The sequence below is a fragment of the Tamandua tetradactyla genome, chromosome 2, assembly GCF_023851605.1.
Source record: "Tamandua tetradactyla isolate mTamTet1 chromosome 2, mTamTet1.pri, whole genome shotgun sequence".
Lineage (NCBI taxonomy): Eukaryota > Metazoa > Chordata > Mammalia > Pilosa > Myrmecophagidae > Tamandua > Tamandua tetradactyla.
This window is the reverse complement of record NC_135328.1, coordinates 19,898,001-19,911,418: the sequence shown is the minus strand read 5'-3', so window position 1 is coordinate 19,911,418 and position 13,418 is coordinate 19,898,001.

The following is a 13,418-nucleotide window of genomic DNA, read 5'->3' as shown; positions in this document are numbered from 1 at the left end:
TGACATTTATGTTAAAAATCAGTTGATTCTCTTTCTAGACTGACTATTTTGTACTATAGATATGTTTGCCTCCAATATAACATGGAGTTATTACTGCCTCTTTATAGTAAACCCTGGAATCAGTCCTGTAACTTTGTTTTTCATTACAAGGATTGAGTTATTTCTTGTTTTTTTTCTTTATTTTTTCCATGTAAATTTTAGAATTAATGTGTACAAAATATTTATTGAAATTCTCTTCTTTTCTTTGCGATAGTGTTGAATCATTATGTCAATTTGGTAAAATCATTACAAGGATTGAGTTGTTTCTTACTTTTTTTTCTTTATTTTTTCTATGTAAATTTTAGAATTAATGTGTACAAAATATTTATTGAAATTCTCTTCTTTTCTTTGCAATAGTGTGGAATCATTACGTCAATTTGGTAAAAATTAGCACCTTAACAATACTGAGCTTTCTAGTCCATGATCATTGTATTCATTTCTATCTGTTTAGGGTTTCTTTAATTTTATTTCAGGACTATAGTATAATTTTCGGTTTAGAGGACTTTTATAGTTTTTGTTGCTTTTTTTCTCAAAATATCCTGGTTTTGGATGTTATAATAAATGGAATTACTGATAATATCATTTTCCAATTATTTGCTACTTCTACATAAAATGCGATTGATTTTTAGAATTAATCTTATATCTTGTGGCTTTTCTATATTTGCTTTTTAATTCTAATAGTTGTTTTATAGATCCCTTGGTATTTTCTTCAAAAACAATCATTTCATTTGATAATAAAGAATTTTTATTTCATACACTCTTATCATTACATATCTCATTTCTAGTCTTCTTTGATCTACACATCTATATATTCTATCAAATTTGGAAGATTTTTGGTCAATATCCCAATATGTACTTCTCCCCCATTCTCTCTTTCTCCTATTCTTCTGATATTCCAATTACACATTTTTTTAGTCCAACAAAGTTTCCAACAGGTCATTGTGATTCTGTTCATCTTTCACCAATATTTTTTCCTGTATAATATATTGGATGTAGTAACCAGTGTTCTATGACGACTCTTGAAATTCCTGCCTTCTAATAGTATGATCTCTACAATTCTCTCCCCTTGAGTTTAGGCATACTCTGTGAGTATAACTGAAGATTACTCCTGTGATTAGATTATGCTATTTGACATAGATGAAAAAATTCAAATGTAATTAAAGTACCTAATCAGTTGATTTAAAATTAATCAAAGGGAATTTATCCTGTGTAGCTCTGATCTAATCAGGGAGAATTTTAAAAGAAAATCTAGACGGTAGAGGGAGGGGAAAATCTTAGAAACAAAGCAAAAGATATGCCCTCCTGTCAGCCTTGAAGAAGTAAACTGACACATTGTGGAGTGGACCATGTGGTGAGTACCTGCAAAAGATATATCAGAGCTGAGAAAACTTCTGACCAATGGCTAGCAAGAAAACTGGGATCTCCGTCAAGGGACTGAATTTTACTAACAACCAGGAAGTTTGGTAGGGGACCTGTAAGTCTCAGAGGAGATTGTAACCCTAATCAACACCTTGATTTTAGCCAGCTAAATGATGTCTGGGTCATTACAGAGTCTATTTCTATCGGATGCTCTTTCCTTTTGATGATTGGTCATATTTATTGTTTATCTTCTGTAAATTTTAAATTGTATACTGGGCATTATAATTCATATGTTTTAGAAACTCTGCATTTTATGATTCTTTAAAACTCAGTAAGCTTATAAGATACAAAATAAATACATACAGTTCAATTGTGTTTTTATAGAGTAACAATAATAATAATGAAATTTTAAAAATACATTTATGATGGCCTCAAAAGAATGAAGTATTTGCAAGTAAACTTAAAGAAATAAGTGCAAAATATATTCTCTGAAAAGTAAAAAGATCATTGAAAGAAATTTAAAAAGATCTATATAAACATAAAGATATCCCAGGTTTATGATAAGGAAGACTTAGTATAGTTAATATATCGATCATCCCCAACTTGACCTACAGATTCATTGTACTCGCTATCAAAATCCCATCCAGCTTCTTTGGCAACATTGACAACTAACCTGAACATTCATATGGAACTGTAAGGGACCAAAAATAGCTAAAACATCTTGAAAAAGATGTACACAGTTGGAGTATTCTCAACTTCTCAATTTCAAAACTTACCACAAAACTACTGGAATTAAGACAATGTAGGGTTGACAGGTAGTTCCTGGCTGCCAAAACAGATATGTGCAATGGGTTGGCTTGATCACTGGGGATTTATTTGGAGAACAAAATTAAGGTGTCATCAAGACAATGATTTCTCCCAGAAGACTGTGGTTTTCTGAGGCTGGCTGTTGGTGATCCTTGGTCCTTGGCTTTGTGTAACATGGCAATGCAGGTGATGGCTTTTCCTGGCTTTTCCCTTCTCTTCAGGATTCCATTAACTTCCAGCTTCTGGCGGTTCCTTTTCTGTGACCTTACCTATAATGTTTTCAGTAATAAAATTCCTAAATTAGCTTGAAGTAAGGTAAAATGGTGAAGCCACTTTGGAAAACAGTTTAGCACTACTTCAAAACATTAAGCCTTTAGTTACCATTGACCCAGTCATTTAACTCCTAGGTTATATCCAAGGGAAATGAAAACATTTATTTGCCCAACAACTTGCATATGAATTTTCATGGCAGTGTTATCTGGAATTGCCAAAGCTGGAAACAGCTCAAATGTCCTTTAACTGATGAACAGATAAATAAAATATTGTATATTCATATATTAGAATATTAAGCAGCTATCAAAATGAATGAAGTACTGGTACATACTAATATTAAACCTGTAAAGGAGACAGTCTAGAAAGACTTTTATTGTATGATTGTATTTATATGAAATATCCAGAAAAATAAAAACTATAGAGATGGAAATTAGAATAATATTTTCTATAGTTGAGTATAGATGGAGGAATGGGAGATAACTTCTAATTTGTACAGTTTTTTTTAAGGTGCTCAAAATGTTCTAAAACAGATTATGGTGAGCTACAAAAATCTATGAATAAAAAACACTGGAATGCACATTTAAATGGGTGCATTGTACATACGTGCAGTATATATTTATAAAACTATTATAAAATTAAGTGAATTTCACACCCAAACAAACAGATTTCAACCAGAAAGACTTATGAAGGAAATTATCTAAGAGGGTGTAAAATGCTAGCAGAAATTACAAAGTGTAACTTGTTAGAATAATTGCCAAATATAGCCCTAAAAGTCTTGAAATAATAAAGTTCCTAGTTTCCACATTGGCAGAAGGAGGGCCAAATGGAATAAAAAACCAACAAGCAAAAAAAAAAAAAAAATCACTTCAATAATTCAGTAAGAAGAAAAAGGAGGGAAGAAAGAGAGAGTTTTAACAAGAAAACCATTAAAAATAAATAGAGGGCAGTGCAACAGTGGCTCAGTGGCAGAATTCTCACCTGCCATGCCAAAGACCTGGGTTCAATTCCCAAATCCTGCCCGTGCAAAAAAAAAAAAAAAAAAATAGAACTCAAAAAACTTGAACTCAAAAAGTTGAATAAATTAATCAAATTTTATAATATTTTTGAGTTATTCCATATGCAGTCAAACGCTAAATTTTAACATAGATTTAAAGTGATAATCAAAACAATGATAAAGATCAATGAGCAAAGCATTCAACTTAAGAACTTTTGAAAAGGAAGAACAGAATACATAAAAATTTTAAATGACAGAACTGAAAAATAATAAACACAGAAATTAAATTAATACAACCAAAAATAATAATATAGGGCTAAGAAGGGCAAATTCTTTCTTTTGTATATTAATTTCTATACAGCACTTGATTCCATTCAATATGTACTAAAAAGTATTTGACTCTTGGAAAAATATGTCAAATAATTTTCTTTTCTGAGTTGTCTACTGCCTGAATTGCTTAAGTGGAATTTTTTAAAAAGGGAAATGATTTGGCACAAACCCAAAAGCTTCTTATTTGGACCCATAAAACAACATTGACAAAACACTAGCAAAACTGATCAAGATAATATAAAAAGATCAAGAGAGGAAAGATATAAAGAAAGAATGCCTCAATAGCATCAAAGCATATCAAAGTAATATAAGGATCTCAGGAAAGCCTTGTTCAGTAGTTGGTAAAGTTACCTGATAATAAAACATTCACAGAAATAAAAGAATTATCCAAACTACACATAACAGAAAGCATAGTAGTTAGACACAGCCAAAAGCATTGAATTAGCTGTTGAAACATCTTAACAGAGAAATAAACAAACTAAAATGGTTTCACAGTGGATTTTAACCAAACTTTCACCAAACAGAAATTCACGGAATTATTTTTTGTTCTGTAAAACAGAAAAGAGAGATATTCCCCAAACCGTATGTAAACGTAGTAGCCTTTGATAAAAAAAATAAGAAAGATTGCAAATCAGGTATTGAAGACCTACAGAAATTGCATGTAAAATTTTAGCATAGGGTGAGAAATGTCTAAAAAGATTTTTACTTTTGACCAAATTAGATTTTTCAAAAGAATAGTTAGCAGTTTATCATATTAACAGAAAGATCAATAGTGTATTATTGTCCTAATTGATTTTTCAAGCATTATAAATAAGTAATTGTTATTCAAAATAAAAACTTTTAATTGACAGTGCTAAAAGTATCCTTCCTTATAATGACAAAAGTTACCTAAAAACATAACTAAGGTGAAATAAAAAAAAATCTTTAAAAATAAGGAAGAAAATAAAATATCTGCAGTCACCGTTTTTATTAAAAAATTTACTGGAGGTCCTTGTTAATCTAAAAAGAAAAGTAAAAGGAAAGAAAAATGGCATGAAGAGTGGATTGGAAAACAAAACTCTCGTTCTTCAAAAATACTTCCAGAAGAAATCCCTCAGAATCCACAAATAAAGTACTGAAGAGAAAAGTCACTTCAAATAAAATCTATACAAAAATTTCATTGTAGTTCTCATTCCATGAACAAAGAGCTAGAACAACTAATTTAAAAATAAAACCATCCATAACTTAATCTGCAAAATTAATCATATGCATAGATTAATATAAAAATGTGACTTTGAAATGTTTAAAACTGCTCTTTTTCACTTGGAAATTCAAATGTATGAAAAGAGCCTTGAAAAAGATGAATAAATAAATAAATAAATGAAGAGGATTTGCTTCAAAATATGTTAAATATATATTATAAATTCATAATAAATGAACCATTTGTCAATACAACTAAACAAAATGGCCTAGAGTGAGGCAATAGTGTGGGTATAATTGTGTCCATATTTATCTCTGTATTTCTTTGTATATTTATGTATAATTATTGTAAAAATAAACATGCAAATCAAGCTAAACATCAGTAAAAATAATGCCAAATATTGGGTCTTAATAATCACCACCAGCAGCATCCCCTACCACCTCCGAAAAAGCAAAAATAGAATCCATTATTGTAGAATAAAAAGAAATAAGATAATTCAATAAACCCAAGAAAAAGCTGCTTAGGACCATTATAAATCAAGGAAACTTTACTTAAGCAAAATGGGATGACACTTCTCTCTACCGATTTGATTAACAATAGTATCCAAATAGTTGTAAGGGTGAAAAAATGAGTACATACATATTTCTGAAGGAAATAAAACTTGGGTCAGAAATTTCTGATGACATTGTACTGTTTCTCTAAAAGACATTCAACACATCAATAGCATTATATTTCACAAAGATTTAATATAATCTAAAATTCTAAGACACTTAGTATTAAGTCATAGAAAATATATTTAGCTAAATTCAGCTAAATATTTGGATAATTCTGTTTTAGGGCTTATTGATAACTTTAAAAAGTGCATTTTCAATTATTTCTTTCTTTGTAAACAATTTTTTTAATAAAAAAATAAGACTTTCTGTTCCTGTAGTAGATGAGGAACTAACAAGAAATTCATTGGTGAGCCAAATTAAGTTTGCTATTCTTCACCTTCATATCTTATTCTATCTTATTTTTTGAAAATTCTTACAATTTTCTTATTGAAAACAAAACAGAAAATTTCTTTTGCTTGGGTACATTTAAGATCTCTAATAACTAAATCATTCAGAGGTATTGTTTACAAAAAAAAAAAGCTTACCTGTACAGTCAAATCTATCCTCCAAAACATCTCTTGAAATCACTATTCATAGACACCAACAATAATTTAGAAATCAACAGCCAAAGATGTGAAATTCATTCATTTATTCAGTCGATGTCATTGTATCCTCTACTGTGGTCTACAATGTTGCATGTTCAGAGGTTATAAAAGTGAGTGAAAGAAACAAAATATATGTGCTATACAGCAGAGGCTATCCCAAAACAATGTTGCAAAAGAAACGGGAAAGTATTTTGAGATTTTAATCATGTTTTAGAAAGATATATATTATGGAGCAAAATTGATTCAAAAGTTAGAAAAACTAGAATCTAAATTTCAGACTTCACCAACTGTTATTTGGTAGACTTGTACTTTTTTGAAGCTACGCATCTAAAAAACGAGACCCAAATATGTGCCATTAAGTACTTTACATGTTTTTCTTTTTATAAAATAAATGGGACTATTAAATATTATTTAATAGAAAAATACAGATTTTACTATTATTGTTTTATAAGCTAGCATTTGTTTGCCAAATATGTGTGAAACTTCAAAGTAACTTTTGTCTGCCATTACCTCATATCTCCTCTCCTGTTTCTATAACTTTAGACTGAAAGCTCACATCAATCCTGAAAGTCATACTAAACCTTAAAACAACTAAGAAAGCAAAAGTAAAGAGAAACTAAATGGATAGTACTGTATCTATTACAGACATTTATTCAACTGTACAGTCTATACAATCAGTATGATTGACAGCAAGAAAAAACCTTGCTGACGACAAATAATTCAAGAGAATCTAGCTTGTTTCTAACTGCAGTAAGGCTGAGGGGCAGTAACAGTGGTTTCTGAAGTTACCACTTACAATATTTATTATATTAAATAATATAAATTTATATTATAAATATTATAAAATTTATATAGATAAATATTATAATAAGGGATCTATCTTTATAGTCAGTTGATAAATCTGCTCAGCCTCATCTGATTTGAGTGGACATGAACATCCCCCTCTGCTAGACTTTAAGCTTTGCATAATTAATTTGCCAATGTTTATAAAAATTATTTGCACATCTATTAATACAATTATGCTGAGAAATTTCAGTTGTGTCAGGCCAGATGTTCCAAACTGGGCGGGGCAGGTGCCTCTCATCAGCCTGCCCCTCAGAGGCATAGTTGTGCAGCTGCCAGCAGCAACTTAACTCAAATGGAAGAGGTCCCAGTGATGTCTGACCAGTTTTCATTATGGCTTAAGCATTCTTTGTGAATTACTGATACATTCCTTAAAATGTTGATAATTTTCCATTTCCCATAAGATGTAATTTACAGATCTTCCTTGGGTTTCTCTCAGATATGCATTTTTCCCTTTTGATCTTGTCTCCTTTCTGCCCTGGTCATCCCAGAGTCACCGCTAAGGGTGCCCAGCAGCTGGGCCCTTGGAGGTGCTGGGAATTGCTATCACAAGCTGGCCTCAGCTACTCTAATCAACCAAACACTGAGAATAACCTCCAAAAGCCTTGATGCTTGAAGATGATTGAATAACTATAGAGATTTTAAGGTGTGAACTTGAGTGAGAAAGCCTTGTAACTGACACTCTTTTTATCCACTGTATGGACACATGAGTAAGAAAAAAGCCGAAACAACCACCACCACAAGAAATAGTGGGGAATAGGGGTATCAGATGTATTGGGTGTTCTTTTTAACTTTTATTTTTATTCTTATTTTCACTGGTTTTGTAGTAATGAAAATGTTCAAAACTCTATTATAATGATGAATGCACGACTTCATAATGATGCTGTGAACCAGTACACTTTGGATGATTGTATCTCAATAAAAACCACTGAAGAAAAAAAAGCTGGCCTTAGAGCACGTGGTTTTGGCTTTCACTATCACCTGGCAAAACACCAATTCTGTTTGCCCTTGTGCAGAATAAGGTAACCTCTCTCTCACTTAGGACCTATATTGATTTAAAAAATAATGACATGAGAATAAGTGAAAAAAAATAAGGCAATTTCCATCATATATATAATGCTCTAGCATCACAATATTTGTAAAAAACCTCAGTAACAGGGAATAGGATTGTGATAGAATCTAAAGACTCAACAAGTCTTTCAAAAGTACAAACTGGTGCATAGATTTCCATAAAAGCATGGTTCCTAATCCCTCAGAGGAGATATTCTGGTGAAATGTTTTGCACAAAGGGATTTGTCTTCCACTCATCATTCTTTCAATGATTCAATAATCATTTGTGGAGCACATGCAGTGACAGGCCCTGTGCTAAGTGGTGGGTTACATAATTAAAAAGCCATGGTTGTTGCTCTCAAAATTCTATGGTTCAGTAGACTATTCTAGTTTGCTAGCTGCCAGAATGCAATATACCAGAAATGGAATGGCTTTTAAAATAGGGAATTTAATAAATTGCTAGTTTACAATTCTAAGGCCAAGAAAGTGTGCCAATTAAAGCAAGTCTTTAGAAATATTCAATCTAAGGCATCCAGGGAAAGATACTTGGTTTAAGAAGGCCGATGATTTCAGGGTTTCTCTCTCAAGTGAGAAGGCACATGGCAAACACAGTCAGGGTTTCTCTCTCATCTGGAAAGGCACATGGCAAATGTAGTTATCATCTGCTAGCTTTCTCTTCTGGCTTCCTGTTTCCCGAAGTTCCCCGGGGGGCATTTTCCTTCTTCATCTCCAAAAGTCACTGGCTGGCAGACTCTGCTTCTCATGGCTGCATTGTTCTGCTCTCTCATAATCTCCAAAATGTTTCCTCTTTTATAGGATTCCAGTAAATTAATCAAGACGCACCCAAATGGGTGGACACACATCCCCCCTAATCCAGTTTAGCAGCCACCCTTGATTGTGTAACATCTCAGGGAGATGATCTAATTACAGTTTCAAACATAAATACTGAATAGGGGTTAGAAGAAACGGCTGCCTTTACAAAATGGGATTAGGATTAAAACATGGCTTTTCTAGGGAACACACATCCTTTCAAACTAGCACATAGACTATATGAGCTAAGTGCAGTATAATGCAGTGATTGCTATTTTAGCATTCTCCTTCACATACAAATTGCATAGCAAGCAAATCAGCAAAAGTCACCAAATAAATCAGTGACTTTGAGACCAGATTCTCCTTTAATTTTTCTTGCAGTGATTCTAAAAAAAAATCAATAGGTACATTAAAAAGATGAGTAATTAAGAACATGAACTTTCACTAAAAGTGTTCTGGACTGAAATTACACAAATGAGGATTGGAGACTTCCAATCATATATTTAAAGCTTTGATTCGGTGTTATGCATATGGCTTAGAAAAAAAGAGCATGCTGACTGTGATTATTTCTCTTGTTTCTGTTGAATTTAAAATATTATCTACTTCAACTTGTTCTTCTAGGGATAAACATTTGGAAGTGGCTTTTTCTATAAGGTGTGGTAAACCAAATGTGCTTATTTCTACAAGAAGATAAGCTGCTTTGTATTGTAAGCTTGGCAGTAAACAAGCACATCTGCTGACAAAAGGAATTTTCTGTAAAAATAAAACTGAAGGAGCCATCTGCCTCAGATACCTGAACAAAAGAATTATCCCCTGGAAATTAGAAATATATGTTGCAAAAGGTTATTTTTTCCAGGTTATTCTCTTTACTTTTTTCTGTGGTTTTAGAAAACTAGTTTTATTTCACTACCTGGTAGTATGCAGTGTGTTGGCATCAATAGATTAAATTAATGAATAGCAAATAGGAAAATAATGTAATATTAGTAAAAATAAATAGGAACAATTTTGCAGGGTTGTTTTACTCTTTGAATATAAACCTGAAATACATGTATATTGTAGACAAACAGAAAAAACAAACAATAGATAAAGAAAATGAAGAGCACCTAATTGCACAACTCAGCCAACCATTTAAAAATATCAATGAAGTCACCTCAATTTTTTTTTAGTACAGTCTTTAATATTATTATAAGCCACATGAAATAATGTAACTAAATCCACAAATATTGAAAAACCTAACAGCAATTGTGGAGATATTTCAAATAAACAACTATAAACTAAATAACTTTTTAGAAAGCCATTGGGAAATATTAGGAGCTATACAAATATTCAACCCTATTGACCTATTTTATGCTTCCCCTAAGAATTTAACATATGAAAATAATTCAACCTGAAGTAAAAGGGTTACTTGTATAGATATTCATCTTAGAATAAACTATAAGAACCACAAGCTGGAAGATTTCTAATATGAATAAATGAATATGGATATTGAGAATCAAAATAATGAAGGTTGTGTCAAAACATTCTTTTTAGGTTCTATGAATAAAGTATAAATTATTAAAGTTCTTCATAGATTGCTTCCAATATAGGGAAACCTATGCTTGTGTGCAAGTTTAGATGGAAAAATGTAATATCATAAAGCTCTTCTGGTATTGTTAACATAGAAAATGGGAAGAACGTCCTTTGGCCCTGTTGACATGTTTCCATGTGGAAGGAAATCCATTAGAGTGACTCTTCTGGCCTCTGTAATGCACCCTTTCTAATACCGGCACCAGGCTATGGTAACCCCTATGAAAGGAGACAGAGTCTTACCTAAAGATACTGTCTTTATCACTTCCAAAGCTTCTCTCCTCCCCTCCCCTCCCTTCCTCTCCTCAGCTCCTCTAACTTCAAGTTTACCCTATTACATTTCCCTCAAAGTTTATTACCTGCAGAAGATACCTGGACAAACCACCACATCATTCCTCCAGCTACTCAAAGTTATTCTTGCAAGCCCAACCTAGGGTAGGGCACCTTCCTACTGTTCAGATTGTGGGGTTGTGAGGGTCAGTTCAGTGGGAGAATTCTTACCCGCCATGCAGGAGACCTGGGTTCAATTGTCCCAACAGACAAACAAACAAACAAAAACAGCAAAAAACAAACAAGCAGGAAAAAAAAATCAACAAATGGTACCAAAATAACAGAATACTCACATGGAAAGAGAATGAAATGTGACTCCTTCATACAGCTTGCAAAAAAAAAAAGTGTATTTTTAAAGATTTATAACTAGTTAAGGACAGAGTTCAAGTAAGAATAAGTAGATGCTTCACAGAAAGATCTCACTATCTCCTACAATCTTTTTCTAGATGGTATCATCAGGTTTGGCTTTTTGTTTCTTATTCTTTTTCCACATAGTTTTTGATAATTAAAATAGTTTTCTAAAACTCAATAGTCTTTTGATTGTAAACCCTTATATAAGGGGAATATTAAGGATCATTATTTAGAAGTCTCAGAAGCAACTCTGTTGGGTGCACGACATAGATGTTATTTTTAAAAGCCTAGTTTTAACATTTACTCTCTTAATAATCTTTATGAAGCCTATAGGTATTTTTGAAATTCCCTTTCTTCTTAAATGGGTGTAATCATAATGCCTGACCTAGATATTTCCCTATCTTAATGTGAGGTTCAAGAAATAGCATGCTCAAGTGTCTTGCATACCGTGATATATAATGCAAATGTTTCTATTAATGCTATCTATAATTAACTTCTACTCTATGAAATTTGCAATGTTAACAAAATTAATCTATTTAACTCTGAGAAATGTACAAATTAAGTGATTTTGAAAGCAGGGGTCCTATATTCTCTTCCACAAGTCTCAGGAATGAGAAAGAGAATCAAGGAGGTAGGGCAAGTAGAAAGAAGCAATTAAACTGATGTGTTACAAGTTAGTTTAATTGAGGAGAGAAAAAATGGGGGAAAATAGCATGAGAAACTTAAATTCATCTCACTAGTCTGGAGAAAGGTAATTGAGAAACTATAGCTTATAATGAAAGGAGATTTTCAAGGAAGTATAACTTGGCATGTTCATAGTAAAATGCAATTCTAAGGACCTAAAGCATGGGATATTAGAGACAATTTTTTTAGTATTACAATTTTGTCTTTTAGAAATCTGGTCTTTTTAAAATAATGGGATAAGTAAAAGGATATAGATTCATCTATAGTAACTTTTATCTGACAAGAGGTAAGTTTTCAAGTCCAAACAATGTCAAAAATTTTACATGCAAATGATTAAAAAATACACAGGGACTACAATAAATATGGAATTTTATCTTGATAAAACTTGTAGTTTGTTTGGGGAGGTGGGCCTTAGAGTAGCTGCAGTTATTAGGAAGTGGTGGAAGTAAGGTTCTCTGAAATCATACAGGAAATTTTAACAGCAGATGTTAAAGTGTGTGACTCATAAGATATGTGAATTAAATGAAGTAGCAAGTACAATTTTGAGAGATGTGTTTGTGTGTGTGTGTGTGTGTGTGTGTGTGCACATGTGCACTGACTCACTGCAGCTGGGTGCAGTTTTATAGGTTCACCTACTATTTCTTGCTTATGAAATGACTCAGAAAATAATGTGAGATATCCATTCTTTTCAGATCAATCCCTAACATGTCAATTGTTTGGAACATGTGTTTTCAAAACAAGCATTAGAGTAGAGCACACTGTAGACAGTTGATAGAAAGTTAGATATATAGGGCATAGGAAGTCGACAGGTGGATGGATAATGATAGATAGATGCTAGATACATAGATAAATAGATAGATACATAGATAGATAGTTAACAGATACATAGATAGATACATAGGTACATAGATAGATAAATACATGGATACATGGATAGATGGATGGATGGATGGATGGATGGATGGATGGATAGATAGATAGATAGATAGATAGATAGATAGATAGATAGATAGATAGATAGATAGATAGACAGACAGACACATAGATAGATAGATACATACATACATGCATACATACATAGATAGATGGATAGATGATAGATAAAATTTTAAACTCTATTGGGAAATACTTTTCCCAATAATTGCTAAATAAGATACTACACCAATATCTCTGCTGAAATAACTAAAATCTGGACATAGTACAGAAAGAGCTAAGTAAAGATTAAGAGTGAAGAGAAAGGGGCAGATTCTGATGACAAGTCTACTCTCAAAGAAAAGGGTTTGTCCAGTGTATATTCCCCATTTCAGTTGCTTCTGGGCTGAGGACAGGGCAGACATTAGGCCAGTTGGAATAGCAATCTGCTGCAGGTATTAGTAACCCAACCTCGTTGTCTTAGCATGATTACAGTTTATTTATCACAAAAATCAAGAAATATAGATTTGGCTGCCTGAAGCCGGTATAGAAGCACCATGATGCTTTCAGAAATCCAGACAACTCCTCACTTTCCAAGTCTCAATCTTTAATCTGTTTCTTACATTGTCATTTTCCAAAAAGACTGTTTCATTCATAGCTTTGTATCTAAGTTAAAGAAAGGAAGAAGCAGG